The sequence below is a fragment of the Phyllostomus hastatus genome, unplaced genomic scaffold (genome assembly GCF_019186645.2).
Source record: "Phyllostomus hastatus isolate PE091 unplaced genomic scaffold, TTU_PhHast_1.1 phas_contig_29, whole genome shotgun sequence".
Taxonomy (NCBI): domain Eukaryota; kingdom Metazoa; phylum Chordata; class Mammalia; order Chiroptera; family Phyllostomidae; genus Phyllostomus; species Phyllostomus hastatus.
In genome coordinates, this window is record NW_025333835.1 from 8192191 (window position 1) to 8215573 (window position 23383).

A 23383-nucleotide genomic window follows, 5' to 3' on the forward strand; every position below is an offset into this window, starting at 1 on the left:
TTGTCTTTATGAGTCTGGTTAAACATTTGTCACTTTTGTTTCTTTTAAAAAAGTCAGCTCCTAGATTCATTGATCCTTTGAAAAAAAATTTTTTTAGTCTCTAATTCTGCTCTGATCTTGATTATCCCCTCCAATTTACTTGCTCTTGTCTTTGCTTGTTGTTGTTCCTGTAATTCTTGTAGGAGTAGGGTTAAGTTATTCATTTGAAGATTTTCTCCCTTCCTTATGTAGGTCTTTGTTGCTACGAACTTCCCACTCAGGACTGCCTTCGCTGTGTCTCATAGATTTTGGTCTGTTGTGTGTTCATTTTTGTTTCCAGATACCTTTTCATTTCTTTCTTGATTTCATTGTTAACCCATTTATTATTTAATAAACATGTTATTCAGTCTACCTATATTTGAATATATTTTTATTTTTTCCTTGAGGTTTGTTTCTAGATTTTAGCCATTGTCATATGAAATTTCTTGTTATGATTTCCATTTTCTTGAATTTGTTGAGATTTGTTTTGTGTCGTTCCATGTGGTCTCTCTTTGAAAATGTTCCATGTACCTTTGAAAAGAATGTATATTTTGCTACTTTGGGGTGAAATGTTCTGTAAATATCAATTAAGTCTATTTGACCCAGAGTGTCATACAATGCCATAATATTCTTGTTGATTCTTTGAAAGATCTATCCATTGTTCACAGTGAGTTGTTAAAATCCCCTGTGATGGCTGTAGTGCTATTGATCTCTTTCTTGAAGTTTTTAAAGATTTTTCTTATATGTTTGGGTGCTCCTGTGTTGGGTTCATATATGTGTACAAGGGTTATATCCTTTTGTTGGATTAATCCCTTAAGTATTACGTAGTGACCTCCTTCATCTCTCATTATGGCTTTTGCTTAGATGTCTTTTTTTGAAGACTATACTTTCAGGGATCATTTCTATAGTTCATTACTAGAAGTCTATTTTGTCCAATGTAACTATTGTTACCCCAGCTTCTTGCTTCATGTCAATTTGCTTGAAATATTTTTTCCCATTCCCTCATTCTCAGCCTATGTGGATCTTTTGTTCTGAGGTGGGTCTTTTGTAGGCAGCATATATGCAGGTAGTATTTTCTTATCCTGCAGCTAAACTATGTCTTTTGATTAGAAATTTTCCATTTACATTTAAGTTTAATATTGATAGGTATTTATTTATTGCCATTTCCCCCTTTGTACCTATAATCCTCTCTCTCTCTCTCTCTCTCTCTCTCTCTCTCTTTCTCTCTCTCTCTCTTTTTCTTCAATTTCTTAAAGGAATCCCTTTTGCATCTCTCACAATGCTGGTTTGGTGAAGATGTACTCTTTTAGTCCTTTTTCTTGTTTGTGAAGTTCCTTATTTCACCTTCTATTTTAAATGAAAGCCTTGCTAGGTAGAGTAGTCTTGGTTGCAGGCCTTTTTGAATATTACTTGGAATATTTCATTCCATTTCTTTCTGGCTTGTAGTGTTTCTATTGAGGAATCATCTGACAACCTTCCTGTCACTCCTTTTATTTTATTAGCTGTTTTTCCCTTGCTGCTGTAAGATTCTCTCTTTGCCTTTAAATTTTGCTGTTTTAATTATGATGTGTCTTGGAGTGGGCCTCTTTGGATTCATCTTGATTGGGACCCTATGTGCTCCCTAAGCTTGCATGAATTTTTCCCTAACCAAATTAGGGAAGTTTTCTGTCATTACTTTTTCAAACAACTTTTCTCTATCCCTTGCTCCATTTCCTATTTTTCTGGTATACCATTTGATGTGAATATTATTATGTTTCATGTTGTCCTGCAGCTACCTTAAACTGTGTTCTTTTTTAGTCTTTTTTTTTTTTTTACTCTGATTGGGTGTTTTTTTCTACCTTGTCTTCCAACTTGCTGATTTGATCTTCTGCTTGATCTTGTCCATTTTCACTCCTCCTAATGTATTCTTCATTTCAGATATTGTTTTCTTCATTTTTTACTGGCTCTTACTCATAGTTTCTGTGTCCTCTTTCATGCTGATGTAGTTTCCACTGTGTTTCTTGTATCTCCCATAAAGTTCCTTGTAGCTCTCACTGAGTTTCTTGACCATTGTTATAGCCATTATTTTGAACACTATGTCTGATAGATTGCTTGCTCTAATTTCATTTAGCACTCTTTCTGGGGATTCCTCCCTTCCTTTTGATTGGTGGTTATTTCTTTGTCTTCCCATTTTAGGTGACTCTTTTTCATTTGTTTCTGAATATTAGACTTTTCTGTTTTGACTCCAATTTTGTGTGGTGGACTTCTATGGTAGGAGACCTATGGGATTCATTGATACAGTCTCCTTTGTATCCTGAGCTGGATGCTCTTGGAATGCCCTTTATGCTGTTGATGTAAGCTCTCTTGTTGTAATTGGGTTTTAGTTGTTGGGTCATTTTTTGGTGGGTTCTTCCCTATGGGTGGCTGACACACAGTCACACTACCCACAGCATCTAATATGCTGTTGTACAGATGTAGATGGTGAAAAGCATCCCTGTACTCCTTGACTCCAAAAATTCATATCAGCTAAGATTCCAATAATTGTTCAGTTTACTTACGAGAAGATAAGCTGAAAATCCATGCCAGGGACACAAGCAAGTGAACTCAGCTTACACATACTCAGCCAACATCTTCTCTCTCCTGATATATATTTCTAATATTAAAATGCATGACATCCTGGGTATTTTATTGGTCATATTTAATTATTGACCTCTACTCAACTTACTTATGAACTAAGCCTTTTTTACTTAGTGATCAAAGATGATTTTGCAAAATCTTTAACCTTTTATTTAAACTACTATTAATCCTTTTGTCCAAGTTTCAGTGATTGAAAAATTTGATGAGCATTTATTTTATATCTTATTTATCCTGTTGAAATGTTTAATATGTAGTGTTAATAACTGAGTACTGCAGCACACTTCAGGAATTTCATTCAGGTCAACAATTTCAAGTTTTTAAAAATCAAAACACAATAAAAACTGCATTTATGTGTGATCCAGAATGCATGTGTATATTTAAATACTATAATAATTCTTCAAACTACTAATCTGCTTATTTTTATATTTTGATCATAGTATTCTATTTATTTGAAGCAACATGTTATATGATTTTTTTTCCAGATCTTCTAAATTTGTAAAAAAAATTTTGAGAGCCCACATTACCATAAAGAGGCTTAGGTCATTTGAATACATAACTTGGTAGATATTTTCTAATCTAATAATCAGTGTATCCTTATCTCATTATTTATGGAGGACCTAAAAAAACTGGAATTATCTTCTAGAGAGTAGATCCCTTGTAGTACAGGCTTCCTGAACTAAGTGAGTATCTTAGGAACACATATGTATCACTGCACCGGCTGGTGTTGTTGTGAGAGACTTCACTGGTCTTCAGTAATTTTTTTCTTGAAGACTCTTTCAACGTTTTCACCCATTTCATGATTGGCGGTTTACAAGTCCACCTGCCCACACTGTGCTGAGTGTTCAGCACTTGGACTAAAAACAGCATGACCTCCCATCCTCCACCCTTCCTATTCACCTGGTCTCAATCCCAATGAACTTTTTTTGTTTCCCTAGGTGAAAAAGCCCTCAAAAGGAAACATTTTACCAATGTGGAAGAGGTTAAACAAACAAACAAAAAACAACACCAGAAGCACTAAAAGGCATCAAAATCAAGAAGCATAAAAACTATTTTGAGCAGTAGAAAAAATGTCCCCATATGTGTATTGCATCAAATAGAGAGTACTTTGAATGTGACTTAAGTTTAAAATGAAAAAATAAATACACAATTTCTATAAATAAATTCTATTATTTTAGCATCCCCTCCTATGTCTTTTCTTGAACTACCCATTCTATAATTATATAAAAAACACTAGATACTTGAGACTACAGATCAACATTTACAGCAACTATGATATTTAGATTAAATGTCATTTTTTTCATAAAAGATAATTTTTTGCTGAGTGACCAATCAAAAGTATATCCCTTGTTAAATATCTCTTTAAATAAAATGTTCTCCCTTTACAACATATTAGAATTTAGATTTTTATCCATTCAGCCATGACATATATCTTTTTTGATTGGGGAGTTTAATCCATATATACTTAAAGTAGCTACTAGTGGAAAAGAACTTACTCTGGCCATTATGTTTCCCATATGTCTTGTTATCTTTTATCTCTCTTTTCTCTCTTACTTCTTTCTGTTGTGTCTTTTGTTATTTTACAGTGATATGCTTTAATTCCATTCTCATTTCCTTGTAAATTTTGGCACAAAGAATCAAGAGTAACTTGAAAAGTATCTTCTCTAAATTATTCTACGTGACAGGTAAATCATGTGTCTAATTTATTCAATTATCCTTATTTAAAAAGTATTTATTTAAATTTTAAGAATCCAAATTCTCTAAATAATATTGTAGTAATTATCTATGGTACCAGGTGGGTAAATATTGGGAAAAATACTTTTTGCAAAAATGTTACTGTCTAATGACTATGCTGTACACCTGAAACTAATATTAAATGTTGAATGTAAACTGTAATTAAAGAATTAAATTAAATTAAAAGTTTTAAAAAAGATTCCAAAGTGTCTTCTAGATTCTAATCTGGGAGCAATTTTTTAATATTCTTTCTATAAATTTTAATTTTCAGGATTTTAGGCTTCTCATGAAAAATATACATTTTAAAAAATGCAAGAGATGAGAAGAAAAAGCAGTCAAGTCAAAAAGAAGTTGACTTCTTTTTCTTTTAATTGTTGTTCAAGTACAGTTGTCTCCATTTTCACTCACCACTCCTCCCAATCCCAATCATCTCCACTCCCCACCTCTGATCCCACCTCTCTTTGATTTTATCCACACGTCCTTTGTACATGTTCCTGCAAACCCTTCCTCCCTTTTCACCCACCATCCCCTTCCACTTCTTCTCTGGTTACTCTCAGTTTGTTTTTAATTTCAATGTCTCAGTTATATTTTGCTTGCTTGTTTGTTTTGCTGATTAGATTCCACTTATAGGTGAGATCATATAGTATTTGTCTTTCATCACCTGCCTTATTTCACTTAGCATAATGCTGTCCAGTTTAAAGTCCTACAGGAGAACATAGGCAGGAAAATATCAGCTATTCCACACAGCAATACTTTCACCAGTAGAGCAAGGGACATAAAAGAAAGAATAAACAAATGGGATCTCATCAAAATAAAAAACTTCTACACAGCTAAAGAAAACAGCATTAAAATGAAAAGACAACCAACCATATGGGAAAACATATTTGCCAATGATGCCTTGGACAACAGTTTGATCTTCAACATATATAAAGAACTCATATGACTCCACTCTAGGAAGATAAAGAAACAATTAAAAATGGGCAAATGACTTGAATAGACATTTTTCCAAGGAGGACATACAAAGGGTCCAGAGGCATATGAAAAGATGATCAGCATCCCTGGTTATCAGGGAGATGCAAATTAAAACCACAATGAGATAAAACTTCACACCCATTAAAATGGCCATCATAAACAAATAGCAAACAGCAAGTGTTGGAGAGGATGTTGAGAAAAGGGAACCCTAGTGCACTGTTGGTGGGACTGCAGAACTGGTGCAGCCACTATAGAAAACAGTATGGAATTTCCTCAGAAAACTAAAAATAAAACTGCCTTTTGACCCAGCAATTCCACTGTTGGGATTATACCCTAAGAACACTGAAACTCCAATCCAAAAGATCCTATGTACTGCAATGTTCATAGGAGCACAATTTACAATAGCCAAGTGCTGGAAGCAACCTAGGTGCCCATAAGTAAATGAATGGATCAAAAAACTATGGTACATTTATGCAATGGAATATTATGCAGCAGAAGAAAAAGAAAGAAAGAAAGAAAGAAAGAAAGAAAAAGAAAGAAAAAAAGAAAGAAAGAAAGAAAAAGATGTTGATTTCTGAAGGCCTTATGAAGGTTATGAAAAAATTAGGAACTATTAGAGGGCTAATGGGGCTGGGATATAGAAAAATTAAGATGGAAATGTGGGAAGGGACTAGATCATACAGGCCCAATAAAGAGGGAGTGATAAATTCCATCCTGGTCTGTCCAGGTCAGTCTCCTGGCTTACCACTGTTATCTTACCATATCATTTAAAAGTGTCTCAGTTTGTAAAACAATTTCTTTTTTCATGAAGTCAACAAGTTTATTGTGATTATTTATAATGTATAAGGAGCCATAATGGTGAATAATTTTAACATGATTGCACACAGTGGTAATAAGCCTTAAGGTTTTCAGAATTCTATCAATGACAAACAGCTGATTAGTAGAGTTTAGTATAATGTCTCTTTTTTTCTACTCAGAAATACCACTCTTCTGATGCTGATACTCTACTAAAGTTTACAATGATCTTCTTGTTGCTGAATCCATTGATCCTTTTTACACTCTTATTAAAATATGGGTAGCATGTGACACTATGGCCCGCTCTTGTTGATGTGATAGTCATATGAGCTTGACTTCCATGTTCTACATTGCTGTCTTTCACATTTTTATCCAATGAAGAAAGCAAAATGTAACAATTGCAGAAAACAAATGGATGCCCATGAGACAAAGGAACGATAAAGTGTGTGATTAAGGAAATTAAATAAAATCAGCTTTTCACAAACTTGTGCTTAATGCCTGATCTGGTAAAAAACTGAGAAGCATCCATTGTTTGGTGGACATGACTCACTATTCAACCTACAGGAATTTTACTGCAGTCAAGGGGAGAGGTTATTTGATTTCTGTGGATTGAGGAGTAGATGGATGTTGAGTATGTAAAAACCACAGAACAGAAGAATTCTTTCAAAAAATTGTCTGTTTAAGAAAGTAAGAAAGAGGGTGATATATTAAAATAAAGAAGATTAAACAAAGATCTAGTGACAAGTTTTGAGATGCTGAATGTAAGTTTTATCTGATAACTTTTATTTTCTCTGTAAAATACACACCACTTCTGAGAGTGATATGAGCAAGTGCAGTAGGATTAGCACTTCAGAGGTGGTTTGAAATAGTGACTGCAGGAAGTAGATAGAACAGCAATAGAAATTTATTATACATATCAGTTGATGTTATTGATCATGAATGTACAGTGTTCTATACTCATCTATCCAGTGTTGCCATAGACTTTAGCAGTTTTTAGAAAAGATATAAAGATGATACATGGTGGGAAAGCAATCTAGAGCTAGTATTTTACCAGTCGGGTATTATGGAAGGAAATAAAAAAGCAAAGAAGTTTAGTACACTGGCTTATATTTTTTATTTATTTACTAAGATTAAAAGAATATATTAATAATTCCTATGTGACTTAGTTCCCTATAACATATTTTAATGAGCATTTTTCTTATATAACTTTATGTAACAATGTATCCTCAAATTGATGCTATTAGCATCCTAGGTTGAAATCAGTCTACCACAGTAGGAATTCTGTTAAGAAAGATGTTCATGTTAATGCCACACTCTGAGGCTTCATCACTTATATTCCTACATGCTCTTGTGTTAGGCAGTAGGTTAACTCTTTGTCATTCTAGAGAGGACACAACACTTCTTTGAAGGAATTAGGAATTGTATAGATAAATTTTGATGATGAAAAAGAAAAGATGAGGACATTTATAAATGCTAGTCACAACCTAGATACAGCAGGACAGTGCAAAGGCATTAGAGGAAATATGCATGTAGCTGAAAACAAAATCTTGTTATCACTGCCAAAAAAACCCTCTATTTATTCAAAGGATATAAGCATCTAAAGTGTGTATAGATAACATTGAGAGATCAATTTATCCAAGATAAGTGTTTTCTAGTTTTATTCCAATGTCACATATTCAAAATAAATCTATTGCCATAATTCATCTGATCTACAAGTGGCATAGAACAGAGCTATATATATAAGACTAAGATATATATATATCTTAGTCTTTTAAATGACATTTAGTCTTTCAAGTGACTCTGAAACATGTTGTGAGTGTTATGGCAGCATTGCTTTTTTCTTAATGATGTGCATATTTTAAAAGTATAATTAATATATTGAAAATATTATCAAATTTTGAAACAGTATGGCAAATAGTATCCTTATACTTTTATTTTTTATCATATTTTTAACAATAGTAAGCAATTTAAAAAGAGATGTTCTTTTGACCGTATTCCTCTGTTACATATATTTTATCTAGTATACCAGATTGCCAAATACTTCCATATTTTCATTCTTGATTGAGAAGAACCATAGAGAAAATAAAATATGTATTATTAGTAAAAAGGGACATTTAGTTGAAACTTGAGCTTAAGTCTAAATTTGACTTGCTTTTTAGTTGATAGAATCCCACAAATTCTTGTGCGTGCTTGTGCTTTAAGACATTGTTTCTTATTAAAATAACTTACTGATTTTTAAAAATTTGATTAATTTTATTGAAAATTTTTTGGGAAGAAGTATAAAACAACTTTTCATATATTTTCATAAAACTTGATGTTTTTCTTTCTAGAAAAAGCATTTAAGGTCTTTTTTCCAAATTCTTTCTTCTCCTATGACTGACAATGTCTCTGGTCCCTAAAACCTATAATGTATAGTGAATCATTAATTCAAATTTTGTGCTATAACTTCATTTTATTTTTATAAGGTTAAAAATTGTACTATGAGTATGGAATTGTTGAGGATGTGTGTGTGGTGATTTCAGTAATGCACTTCTCAATTTTTAAAATGAGAGTCTTTGGGTAAAATGATAAGATGGTATGTTTATGTTTTATGTCTAGGTTTCAGGGGTAAATTTTTTTAAGAAATTAAATTTATTGGAATGACATTGGTTAATAAAATTATGTAGGTTTCAAGTGTACAATTCTATAATACATCACCTACATGCTGCATTCTATGTTGAACACCCAAAGTCAGATCTCCTTTTGTCACTATATAGTTGACCCCTTGCACCCTTTATAAAATTCCCCAACCCCACTTTTTCTCTACTAACCACCATTTTCTTATCTATGTCTATAAGTATTTGTTTTGTTTGTTCATTTATTTTCTTTCCATTAAAGAAGAAATAAAAAGAGTAATAAAATGTACTTAGAGACAAATAAGAATTACTATATTACATATCAAAACTTGAAATACAAAAAGCAGTATAAGAGGGAAGTTTATATTTTTACAGGCTTAACCAACAAAAAATATCTAAAATAAACATTCTAACATTTCACCATAACAAAGTAGAAGTGTAGAACAAATGAAGCTCAAAGTCGGTAGAAGGAGAAAATAGCAAAAATTAGAGCAGAAATAAATAAAGTATGTATAAAACAAAAAAAGCAATAGAAAAAATTAATGCAACTAGGTGTGGTTCTTTGAAGAGATCAAAGAGAACCCACTGAACAGGAGAATATTTGCCAAAGATATATCTGATGAGTTAATTTTCAATATATATCTTGAAAAAAAAATATATATATATAAATAAGAACTTAATACAACTCAAAACCTGGGAGACAAATGATCTAATTAAAAAGTGAGCAAAGGACCTGAATAGACACTTCTCCAAAGAGGACATACAGATGGCCAATAGACATATGAAAAATGCTCACCATCACTAATCATCAGAGAGTTGAAAATTAAAACCATAGTGAGATATCACTTCACACCTGCCAGAATGGATAGCATGAATAAATCAACATATATGTGCTGGCAAGAACGTGGAGAAAAGGAAATCTCATGCAGTGTTGGTGGAAATGAAGATTGGCGTAGCCACTGTGGAAAGCAGCATGGAGATTCTTCAAAATATTAAAAATGGAATAGCCTTTTGATTCAATGATTCCTCTTCTGGGAAAATATCCAAAGAATTCCAAAACACCACTCATAAAGAATATATGCACCCCTGTGTTCATAACAGTGTTATTTACAATAGCCAAGATCTGGAAATAGCCCAAGTGCCCATCAGTAGATGAGTGGATAAAGAAGCTGGGGTCCATTTACACAATGGAATACTCTTACCTTTTGCGACAGCATGGATGAACCTGGAGATTTTTATCCTAAATGAAATAAGACAATGAGAAAAAGATACACACAGTATGATCTCACTTATATGAAGAATCTAATGAACAAGATAAACTAATGAACAAAAGAGAAACAGAAGCATGAATGCATGGAACAGACATCTGTCAGAAAAGAGGAGGCAGCAGGTACTGGATGGAGGAATTAGCCAAAGAACATATTTTCATAACCCATAGACACAGACAACATTGTAGTGAAAGCCAGGGGAAATGGGGTTTGAGGGTCGGGGAAGATGGGCCAAAGTGGTAAAATGGGGACATCTGAAATAATGTAAATAATAAAGAAAAAATATATGTGTAATAAAACAAAATAAAATCAACAAACCTCTGGCAAGATCCACTAAGAAAAAAGACCAAAACAAAAACAACAGTAATTTTGTAAGCAATCGACATCCGTTTTTTCCATTAATTTCTTTTAAAAACACATGGGTAGTATTTTTTCTTTTACCTGATTGGGAACATATCTGTCAGTATTTGGTCATATTTTAGGTTAGTATGTGACTGAGAGCATGTGGCTAAACAGGAAAGGGAGACAAGTTTATTGCATGTATCAAGAGACTATGCTATTTGCCAGCTCATCCCCTAGTTGGACAAGAATGATGGAAAGGAGAGGGATGAAGAAGCAAAATCATAAGTTAAAATTATTTTTAAAATGGAGGTGTAGCTAGAGGTCAACCAATTAAGGTGAGAAAGAAACTAATTATGGAGTGTAAAAAGAGGTATTTTGTTTGTTTGTTTGTTTGTTTGTTTGTTTTAGGAAAAGAAATTTTTGCAAGTCTCAAAGGAGAATGAGAAGGAAAATACCAAACCCTGTTTTCCTGAGACACATGAGGTGGCTGAGGGGACAGCAGTTTCACTGGTTGTAGTCAGGTTTCACCTTAGGGAAGTAAAGGGAATGTCTAAACAAGAGGTTAGATATAGAGAGGAGTTTTAAGATCACAGAGCATGAATTTCAAAAAATTTGCAAGGAAGAAAGGAGAGAAAATTCTAAGATTAGAGGACACATTTGTAGTTATAAAGGAAAGAGAATACTATGTTTATGAACTTACAAGGCCAGGGGCCATACTTGTTGAATGCTCAGTGCCTAGGACAACATGTAGCATAAAATTGGTGCTAAGTATTTCTTGGCATAAATTAAACACATAAACAGTGAAATTTACCCCCATGTCCTTATTTACTTTACTTTCTTAAACAAAAATATTATAATATATACAGTATTCTGCTCAATTACTACTTAATTGTTCAATATGTGTTCTTATAAGTATATAGACATTTTTTCTCATTCTTTTGTTTGTTTTTTGCAGCACTGTGTGTCATTGTGTGGCTTATTTAACCAGTCCATTATATACAGAAGGACATTGTTTTTTTCAGTTTCTAGTATTACTAATCATGCTGAAATGAATAAAATTGTACACACCACATTATGTATGGGAGTGTAGATGTAACTCGAGGATATTTTTCCTGAAGCAAGTTGCTGGGCTGAGAACAGACATGTCTGTAATTTTGATAGATACTGTGAAATCACTCTACCTAAGAGCTGCATCTCTCCCACTAACAATGTATGAAAGTGCTTTTATCCCAGCCAGCAGGGGTGGTGATGAACTTGATGCTGCAATCTGAAGAGGAAAAAAATGTGGTGTCACCATAGTCTTAGCTTTCATTTCCCTAATTTTGACTGAGGACAAGTATCTCCTTTTATGTCTTAAAAGTGATTTGTATTGTTTTTCCGTGCTCTGTTGATTCATATTCTGTCTATTTTTATTAAATGGTTGCCTTTTTCTTTTGTTTTTTACAAGCTCTCATATCAGGCAGTCTACATTTGTCTATGATTTGAGATGCAGATATTTGCAGCAGTGTGCCATTTGCCTTTGTCATCTAAAATATTTTTATGCAGTTAACTTTATCCATTTTTTATTGGCTTCTGGATGTTTAGCCAAGATTCAGAAAGCTGTCTAATTTATAATAGAATACTATCATATTTTATTATAGTAATTACTTGTTTAATATTTAAAATTTTGATACATTTGGAATTTATCCTGTTATACTGTGTGAAAAATTAATCCAATTGTATCATTTTTTAGAAGACCACTTGCTAGTTTATCAACACCATAATAAAAAGTACATTGTTCTACTGCTATGACTTGCCACTTTTATAATGCACTAAGGTCTTATGTATAGTTGGGTCTCTTCAAGTAGTTTTGTTCTGTTGGCATTGGTTGATTTGTTTATTCATATACCAGTATTACATGGCTTTAATTAATGAGGCTGTACATCTAGTTTTAATGGGGCTCATGGCCCTTTTTCCTCAGTTTTCTTGGATATTCTTGGTTGTTTTAGCTATCCATATGAATTTTTCAACCACATTGTCTACTTATAGAATGAGATTGCTGATATTTTTCTTATAGTCACATGTAAGTTATTTGTGTGTGTGTGTCCCTCAGAAGTGTTTAAAAATTTTTGTCATATAATTATACATATTTTGTTTTTTCCTAGCTAATTTATTTCCTTGGTTGTTTTAAAAAATACATTCTTCTCTCCCATTATATCTTCCAATTAGTCGTTGTTTGTTATCATTAAGGCTTTTGTTTCTTCACATTAATCTACATTCAGTACCTTGTTATTTTTATTGCAGGTGGTAACTTTCAATTGAATGGTATTGAATTTTCAATATGAAAACCCATCATTGCCAAATAGTAATAGTGTTACCTCCTTTCAAAATTTTATATATCTAACTTTTTCTCTCATCCAATTGTGTGTCAAATATCGTTAGAACATGTGAAAAAGTCATCTTTTTATTTTTCCTGACTGTAGTGAAAATGCTGCCATTGTATCCTCATCATGTGAGACACAAGGTTTTGTAGTAAGGTACTTTTGGGTATAAATAAATCAATACACGTGTTTGTTTAAGATGACAAAGTGTCCTTCAACACAATTATTACCATATACTTTGAGAATGGGCTTTGAATTTTGTCAAGTGCCTTTGTAGAGTCTTTGAAGACTATTACATGAATTTTCTTTAGATTCAGTAACATAAAGAATGTTAATAATTTACTACTAATAAAAACAGCCATACAAGTGTGGAGTATACATGACTATCCTGCACTGTTCTTACTGGGCTTCTATATTATTTTCTCATGTTTTACTTCAGATAATCATATTGATATTTATAAATTACTTTTATTGATTGATTGATTATTGTTCAAGTACAGTTGTCATTCCCTCTACTCCCCTTGCCTCACCTCTCCCCACCTCCCACATTCAATCCTACCCTTTTAATATCAGCTTATTGATTTCCTTTTTTGTAGAACCTTCATGATTCTTTCTTTCCAGTGTTTCACTTGCTTACCTAAAATAATTCATTAGATTCTTTTTTCTTTGATATGCTCTGGGACAATAATATGACATTAAATTAACTATACTTTAATTGTCATGCTGAATTATTTTATGAAAGTTCCTGAGCCTGTAGCATTGGTTGGGGGGAGGAGAAAATTTTTGTACTTTTTAAATATCTTTCATGGAGATTAGAATTGTTTGGGTAATTTTTTCTTATAATTTATTATTTAATTGGGCATTTAAATATTATTTTCTAGTTTTATAATGTGAATGCATATTTTTATATAGCTCCTTTTTCTTTTCATCTTTTTTTACATTTTGTTAATTTTATTTATTTTTATTTTTTACTACAACCTGTGTCAAATTTTAATTATTTTTAAAGAACCAACTTTTTATTTTGTTCTAGTGACTTTTTCTTCAACTAATTAAATTTACTTATATCTTTATTAATTTTTTCTCTTGTTCCTTTTGGTTCAAATTATTTTTCCTTTTTAGAGAAGATATTTGCTATATTGTATTTTATTTTTTAATTTTGTTTACAAATTTTCCTCTGAGTACTCTTTTACCTCAAAATATTGATTCAACAGATCTATATATTCAGGTTTTATTATGATTGACAGCAATAATGCTAAATATTTGTTTTAAGGACACACTTGTGTTTAATAACACACTTGTGTATAAAAACTTTGAAAAGTTTTAGTCTTTCCCTAGTCAGTTGGGTCAGTTGGTTGGAGTATCACCCTATACACTATAAGGCTGTGGGTTTGATTTCCAGTCAGGTTGCTTATGGGAGGTGACTTATCAATGTTAATGTTTCTGTCTCATGTTGATGTCTCTCTCCCTGTCTGCCATATCTGTCGCTGTCTCTCTGTCTCTCTCTGTCTCCCTACTCCATTCCTATCTCTCTAAAATCAATTAACATATCTCTTGTGAAGACACAAAAAGACATGTTTTAGTCTTTGCTCTGATATTTATTTAAATATTTTTGGTGGAATCATCCCTTATAAATGATGGAGTTTGGCTTAAATATTTTCTAGCAAAATATTTTGTTTTCTATGGAATTGCCACAAGTTATTTGGGTTACAAATTTAATATATATATATATATATATTTATTTATTTATTTATTTATTTATTTATTGAATTTATTGGGATGATATTGGTTGATAAAATTATATAGGTTTCAGGTGTATAATTCTATAATCCATCATCTATATATTGTATAGTGTTCTAATGTCTCGAAGTCAAGTCTCCTTCCATCCTGATTTATCCCCCATTTATCCTTTTCTACTGGCCCTACCCTCCATTCCCTCTGGTAATCACCATACTGCTGTCTGGGTCTATGAGAAGTTCGTTTTTTTTTAATAACTTAATACCTTTACCTTTTTCATCTAACCCTGAAACTCTTTCCTGCCCTCTCTGAGAGCTGTCAGACTGTTTTCTGTATCTATGAAGTCTATTTCTATTTTGTTTGTTAATTTATTTTGTTCATCAGATTCCACATAGAAGTAAGATCATGTGGTATTTGTCTTTCTCTGACTGGCTTATTTCCTTTAACATAATAATCTCCAGGTTCATCCATGCTGTTGCAAAAGCTGAGTTTCTTCTTTTTTATAGCTGAGTAGTATTCCACTTATAAATGTATCACAGCGTTTTTTATCTACTTATCTACTGATGGAGTGTTGGACTGTTTGCAGATCTTGGTTACTATAAATAACACTGTAATGACCATAGGGATGCATATATTCTTTCAAGTCATTGCTTCAGGTTTCTTTGTATACATTCTGAGAAGTGGGACAGCGGGGTCATAAAAATATATTTTCTAACACCACCTCCTTATGTAACCTAGCCAAATTGATCTCTTGGATCTCAGACTTTTTATCTGCTAAATGGGCATGCTAATAGTAACTATCATACAGATTAAAGAGAATAAACACTAACACATACACTGTATATATATGTATGTATATATACACACATACACACACACACACACACACACACACACACACACACACACACATATACACTCTCTCTATCTTTCCACCCACTCTCCATCCACCCATCTATGTAGCCACCTATTAGATATCTTCAGAAATATCTAGAATTTAGCATTTACTTGCTAACTGGCCCCAATTATTGTTATTGCTATTAGCACATTTAACACCATCATTATTGTATCTGTATGTTGATTAAAGTATTTTGGCTAATGTTTACTTTTCTATGCTTTAGAACCTCAATTATTAAGAAAATGATCAAACTACTTCAATTAATTTTTACCATGACATATTTTTTAAAACTGAGATATCACATTTTTTAAAATCATCTAATTACCTGAGTACTTGAACTATACATTTTAATTTTTATGGAGTTTTCAGTTCCACATTGTTATTCCTACAAAACAGTGCTGAGAAGAATATAAGCCACACATTCTTTTCTGAAATTGATGTTTTTAATATATTAGTAACTTAGTTGTTTTAATCTCTTTCTGCCAAAACTGTCACAGGGCAGGAAACATAATGTTATTAAATTAACATTTTTCCCCAAACATAAAGTATTTTGACTCAAAAGCACTATTTTCCTTGGATAATTATTTCTTAGGTCTAAAACTTAATTTCAGACTTGTTATGTGACTAGGATAGATGGCAAGATATCAAATATTTCCTCAGAGCTTCAGCAAACTTTCTTATTACAGATGGCTCCCTAGGAATTGGTTTTATAAAGCACTGAATAATCTTCAAGAATATGGCAAAGTCACCTAGCTACAAAAGTTGTGAAGAAAACTTGTCTAAAAATATAACCAAAAAATTTAGAAGGTAAGAAATTCAAAAGAGAATGCATAATCCTAATACAGGACAGACAGAAGGTTTAGTTCTCTTTGTACTGCCTAACTTGGAATTCTGTTAAAGGACAATGAAACTTACCCAAATCTAATAAAAAATGGTTTATGTTTTTAAATTGCCAGGTATATTTATGTTTTGGGAAGTAATTTGGACATTGATATTTATATCAATGTATTGTTAAGTGTGGTGTGAATAAAATTGAATAAACTTTTATTATGACCCTGTTTTATATTTTGAAATTGCTTTATTAGAAACTAAAGTTATCTTTTGTGAATAACACACATTCATAGTGCAAGTATAGAAGTTTAAGTGAAAATATAGAGTATGTAGTAAAAATAATGATTAAAAAGAAATGGAAGAAAAATAGAGTCATGATAATAAAAAGTTATGTAGATATTGAACAATGTTACACACATTTTCAGAAAAGTTAGTATTAAAAAAAAAACAGGATAACTGATTAGCCTTGAACTGACAGCCTTATACAGCTCAAGGTAAAAATATTTTTGCACACCAATTCAAATTCCATTACAAAAAATGCTCTAATTGAAAAAAAAAACTACCATTCCCAACCATATGATTATAATTTTTTAACAGTCTAGTGCTTGTAAGAGCAAATTTGAATTTAATGGTGAGCTCTGATACTGAAAGATCCACCCAGAAATATAATGTGTGATCTGAAAATACTTCTCTAGGTTCTAGGAAAATAAAGCACCCTAATTGACATTTTTTCTAGAGTAGCATTGTATTTTTAAAGTAACATTAATGGTCTATTTTTTGTCCAGAGAAGGTGATCTAGAAGGTAAGGTTTGCAATAAAAATAAAATTTAGGAAAAATAAAACTAGAATTCTGGAAATGTTTTCAATGGTAGCACTTCAATGTGGTCTTAATAAATCACATCAAATAATTGTACATCTGTATAAGAGAAAGTAGTATTTATATTAAAGAAAGGAGATCTCACAGAAGTGGATGAGACTTAGACAGGAGCAATGTCTCAGTTTGATGTAAGGACCACTAACAAATGTGGGTAAATCAAAGTACTGAGTTCTCAGTCCATACAAGTGGATGAAATTCTTGTGCTAGGATAACATTTGGAATAGATTCTTGCATGAATGCATGTATGCATTTATTCATTCATTTTTTTTTATTTCAACACATAGCATCTGGATCTTATATCTTATTCCCTTTCTGCACTGCAGATTCTATAATTCTAAATATTTTACATATAGGAGACAAAGTATAATTTTGAACCACACTAAAAATGAAGTAATGAAATAATTATAGCACTCACTGTAAGTTAAATTTTTGTTTTATAGTATTTTATGCTTTAAAAGGTATTACTAGAATTAGGATTCTTGTTTTCCTATTTCATGAGGTTTCTAAAATTCTAAGGAAACTTAGTAATCTTAAAGAAGTAACATGATTAACAATATAAGAATCACTTGGATCAAGTTATTATATAAAAGCTAGATGCCAAAAGACTTCACAAATTCAATATTAAAAGAATATAGTTTATAAGACAAGTAGGTAGAATAATAGGAAATGCAATTCCCAAAGTTTGTAGGTGGCAATTATTATTACTATCAATATTAATTGTTAGAACACTTGATAATTTTGTTAGAGAACAGACCTGGGAGTGGTGAACCATACACTATTACCAAAAGGACCCCCCCCCCTTTTGCCAGGTGTTCCCCCATACTAGGTTTGCTTTGCCCACCACCAGAGGAAAGACGTCTCTCAATGCCAGAGATTGGTGAAAAGGAAAAGAATGATTTATTTAAAAGTTATACAGACTTAGAGTAATGACCTAATGTCTTCATTAAAATACTAAAGTTCTTTAAAATACCCACAAATGCACACAGTCCTTCCTTCTCCCTTTTGTCTGGTCTGGGGTATGATATCTCAGGAAAAAAAGTAGAGGTCCATGATTCAGGCTCCCAGCACCGTCAGCTGTGTTGCTGCCATGATATCCAGTTAATCCAAAATCATGTGGCACTTTCTCATGGCCCACTAGCAAGAATCCATTCACTCCTTTTATTCCAGGCAAAGTCTTTCCTGCTTCCTAAGCCATGTGGCAAAAGTGAACAACCCAAAGCCATGTGGTCTCAACCTCTTCCCAAGCCACATGGTGATTCCCCCCTCTCTTCTACAGCCACATGGTCCCAACTCCCTCAAAGCTGGTCCTCACTCTTCCAAAGCCATGTAGTCCCACCTTGCTATGGCTGCCCATACCTGGATTTAAATCCCTGTCCCAATCTTCCTCTGCACCCCATTTCTTACTCCTCCCACAAAATCAGTTACACCTGCCAGTATTTCTGTATCCTTCTAGCTTTACTGGGCTGCCATAGTAAGCCCAGGCAGGCATGGCCCCATGGCGTGCAGCCAATCATCTCCAAGTTCTCACACAGGCATTGTAACCAGGGGGAGTTGCTTCCAAGTTACATCCTGGGTTGAAGTGACTCCCATCCCCCTGGATCAAAGCATGGCCACAGTTATTTAACATATCATGAAACCAGTTAAAAGCTACAGATATGTTAAATGGCCATGCCAGGGGTTAGCTGCAAAGTTGTTGCTAGGCAAAATAGCTCTCAATGGCCCTGCTCCATGTGTCTCATCCCCCATCTCAGACTGGTGGGGGTGAGGATATCATATATACATTTTTCTCTAATATTTCCTTGACACACTGAGTTATGGATCCCATTAGAAATTCCAATTTGGCTGCACCCTGTTACAATTTGAAGTAGTTTAAAATCTTTTATTAGTTATTTTTTTTCATTCACGGTTTCTTTTTAAATAGATCTGATCATTACTTCACCAATGTGAAAATCATCATGGAGGAAGAATCAATAATTTATTATATCCTACAGCAAACAATCCACAGAAAAAAGATTTAGACTGATTTTATTTCCTCTACTTTTTAAAGTCTCACTTTATTTTTGTTGTTTAGGCCACTGGATATAACTAGATAGACAAAAGGATATAAGAAATATGAAGAAACATCTTTCATCTAAGGGTAAAGCCACAAATAATAAGATGTAAGTTATAATTAGTCATATATGATTTTTGGAGAACATGGGAATGTTTGCTTCACTATTGTACATTAAATTATTTAGGCTATCATGATGCCTTTAAAAAATTTGAAGAAATTTAAAGTTCAACTACCTACCTTTCCAAACATAATTTTAAACAATATAGACTCAAATTTGAATTAAACCTAGATAATAAGACATAGAAACTGGAGAGACCTTGAGGGATTACTGAGCTCCAGGGACTTTTAGTTTATCTGTTGATTCTGGATAAGTTTTATCTTTTTTGTTGTTGTTGTTGTTGAAAGCTTGTGCCATCTCTAACAGTTGATTTGTTTAAGTTGTTGATACCTCCTTTCCATAGGTTTCTTACCTGGAAAATAAAAAGTGATAGCCATCCACTAGATTCTTTTTCTTTATGAAAATAAATAAAATAATTCACTTAAAACACTATGCAGAGTAGAAAAACTATAGTAATCTTTTAGCAATGATAAGGCATTATTTTAATTATTATTTCATATCCATTTTTAGGTAGAACTTTTTATAATTTACATTTGTAATTAAAACTTAGTAGTTTTTCAGTGTAAATAAAATTTCTTATCACCATGTGTGGTCGGTAAGTTTCCAAAATGGACTCTCAAGTTGTATAAAAATTATGTTCAAAATGTGTAAATGTGGTGAGTTATAACTCCTGTGGTCAAGTTTTGTTCCATGGCTTAGCTGACTTTAAGATAAGACAATTATCTTAGATTATCTGGGTAGGCCAAATGTAATCACAAGAATCCTCAAAGTAGAGAGCTTCCTCTGTCTGATATCAGAAGACAGAAAGATTTGAAGTATGAGAAGAACTCAATGTTCCCTTGCTGCCTTGAAGATGGAAGAGCCATAGAAGGGGGGGTGGGCACAGATTTGAGGTAGAAAGTAGATCCTAGCTGACAGCCAGTCAGGAAACAGGGTCCTAGGTCTTACAACTTCAGGTTGTAAGGTACTTACTTAGAATTTATTTACTTCAGGTAAATAAATTTACCTGAAGTAAATAAATTCTATCAGCAATTTAAATGTACTTGGAAGTAGATTCCTCCCAGTACTGCCTCCAGATAAGATCCTCATTCAGTTAATGCATTAATTTCAATTTTCTACCTGGAACAAATTAACCCAAGGAAATTGTAAGATAATCAATATCATTTTAAATTGCTAAGTTTGTAGCTGTGTGACACAGCAATACAAACTGAATACACTATGCTATGTTCATTTTGTTAGTGTACAACTGTTTAGACACCGAAAACTGAAGATCAAATATAAACATTTAATATACTTAATTGGATGTAAATAATATTCATCTAAGTTAAATAACATTTGATTTTAGACTACAAAGACTTTAAGGAACATACAACTTAGGATGAAAGAAATCTGGCCACAGAGAATAGTTTGTCTGGCCTTTACATCTGTAAGATCTATAACCACAGGCTGCTAAAGCATCTTTAACAAGGGTCAGCAACATATGTCCATCAAATACCATCAATTATGTTCTGTAACTATTTATTGCAGGTCTTCTTTATATGATTTACCTACAATTTATGAAGTGAGTTAATTATTTATTTCCTTTATATATATTTCTGCTTACCCTTTGCTAAATGTGCACAACACTCATGTAAGGTGAAATACTTCATAGGTACAAACTGAAGTCTTGCCTTATGTCATATATTGACTGGTCATTTAGTGGTATAATTAAAATTCTAACTTCCTAACTCCAAAGTCCCATACACTATATGTAGTCTACTGTACTGTAGATTAAGAATACCCTATCAATCCTCTTAGAGATACTACTAACTACTGTCAAAGCAAAAAATTGAACTGAAGAAAATTAATGAGGAATTAAAAACTTTATTTAAGCATATAGCAATTTAAGGGAGAGATTGAACTCAACTACACTAAAGTAAAGGGTGTAGAGTTTAAACAGCTGTGTGGGGGATTGTAGGCCATCTTCAAGTGCCTTATTGCTTTATACAAAGAGAAAAAAATAAATTTTTATACCTTTATGAGAGGCAGTAGTTTTACAACTTGCAGCAAGACATCCTTGGAAGTTAGGTTCCTATCCTCCCATGGAGACTAGAAGATAAGGGCACTATCTGTCTTGATAATTTCATTTCAAAGAAGTGACTTTCAAGTCTTTCATAGTCATTGCTAAATGGTAAAATTTGCAAGAGGCTTTCAAAAATATTTATATATCAAAAGGGTAGAGAAAGAATTAAGTTTTCTAAATTCAATGCTCTAAGAAAAAGTTGGTCAGAGGACTTGTGTCAGTAAAAAGCCTGTCTTCAGTTTGATGAAGCTGAAGGGAATATTAAGATCCTCTTGATTCTTGCTGTTACTTTTGATCCCTGTTTTTTCATAATACTTAATATCTCAAAGAACATGTGTAAACATAAACACAAGTAATTCAATGTTACATGGGCCAAATTAGACAGACAAACTACCTTTTGACAATAGACAAATGATGGTATAACATCATTTTTTTAAATCAGTAACTTCTCTATAAATTCTTTCTTTATATAAGAATTATGATAGACACTACCTGGCCCTGTAAAAAAATCAAAAGTTTGTCCTTATAATAAGTTTCTTTCTGGGATAGGTTTTGTTGTCATCATTATTGTTGTTGTTCTTATTATTATTGTTTGGTCTCTTCAATGCTTAATAATAGGATCTGGAATATTCTTCCATTGATTCCATAGTAAGACTACAGAAGAAATCCTGGATATACTGACCCTCATTCATTATCAATTAAAAGTTTATAATGTTAGTTTCACTTATGGTTAGGATGGAAGTATGAGTAGATTTTCTGCACCTCTTTGCAAAACCATAAAAATGATAATAACCAGTCTAAAAATAAAAACAACCAGAATTGCCAGAAAATTGAACTATAAGGAAGCCCAACAACCAAGGATTTAAAGAAGAAACATTTATTCAAATGGGTAGGAGAGGCAGAGAGAATTCAGTGTGGCATGACAAAGGGGTGGTGAGGCAGTGGTGGTGAGACAGCAGCAATGGCAGCCAGCAGAACAAGCAGTCCCACATTCATGGGAAGTGCATAAAAACTGGAAGAGACCATTGGAGAAAGAGCGATCCCAGCTCCAGACCAGACTGTGCATCTCAGGGTTCTAGTACTGGAAAAATAAACCTTACTACCTCTGGCTGTAAAAATCAGTGGGGGTTGGGGTAATGGAATAAACTGCCAGTCACTCAAGAGAGTCTGTTTAACTCCCCACAGCATCCTAGAACATAAATAAACACACTCACTCTGGGAATCAACACCAAGGCATCAGCTAGAAGAGTGCCAGATGCTTAAAGGAAGTAGGGGAAGTGACGGGAAATGGGAAGAGAGCAAGCAAGCATCATGGTTCCCTTTCTGATCCCACCCTCACATACGGAGTTACAAAGTGGAAAAGCAGGTTGCACCACCCTGGCAAATACCTAAGTCTCCACCCCTTACAACATAACAGGTGCACTGACACAGGGACTCAAAGCAGCTCTACCTAATACACAGAAACACAGGGAGGCTGCCAAATTGAGGAGACAAAGAAGTATGGTCCAAATAAAAGAACAGACCAAAATTCCAGAAAAGAACTAAGCAACAGAGAGATAGTCAACCTATCAGATGCAGAATTCAAAACACTGGTGATCAGGATGCTCAGAGAAATGACTGAGTATGGCCACAAAATAAAGGAAGAAGTGAAGTCTATACAAAGTGAAATAAAGAAAAATATACAGAAAACCAACAGTGAAGGGAAGAAAGCTGGGATTCAAATCAACAATTTGGAACAAAAGAAAGAAATAAACATTTGTTTGATTGGAAAAGAAATAAGAAACAAGAATTTAAAAATCAAGGAGAAGCTTAGGAATCTCTGGGGTAACTTTAAATGTACCAACAAGGGAATCAAAAGAGTGCCAGAAGGAAAAGAGAAAGAGCAAGAAATTGAAAACTTATTTGAAAAAATAATGAAATAAAACTTCCCCAATTTGGTGAAGAAAATAAACATACAAGTCTGGGAAGATCAAAGAATCCCAGACAAGTTGGACTCCAAGAGGGTCTCACCAAAACACATTATAATGAAAATGCCAAAGGTTAAAGATAAAGAGAGAATCTTAAAGGTAGCAAGAGAAAAGAAGAGAGTTATT

General features: G+C 32.9%; 1 pseudogene; it reads left to right on the forward strand.

The window, feature by feature from the left end:
- The first annotated feature begins 895 nt into the window (after positions 1–895).
- LOC123818976 lies at positions 896–982 on the forward strand (annotated as a pseudogene).
- Positions 983–23383: the final 22401 nt, after the last annotated feature.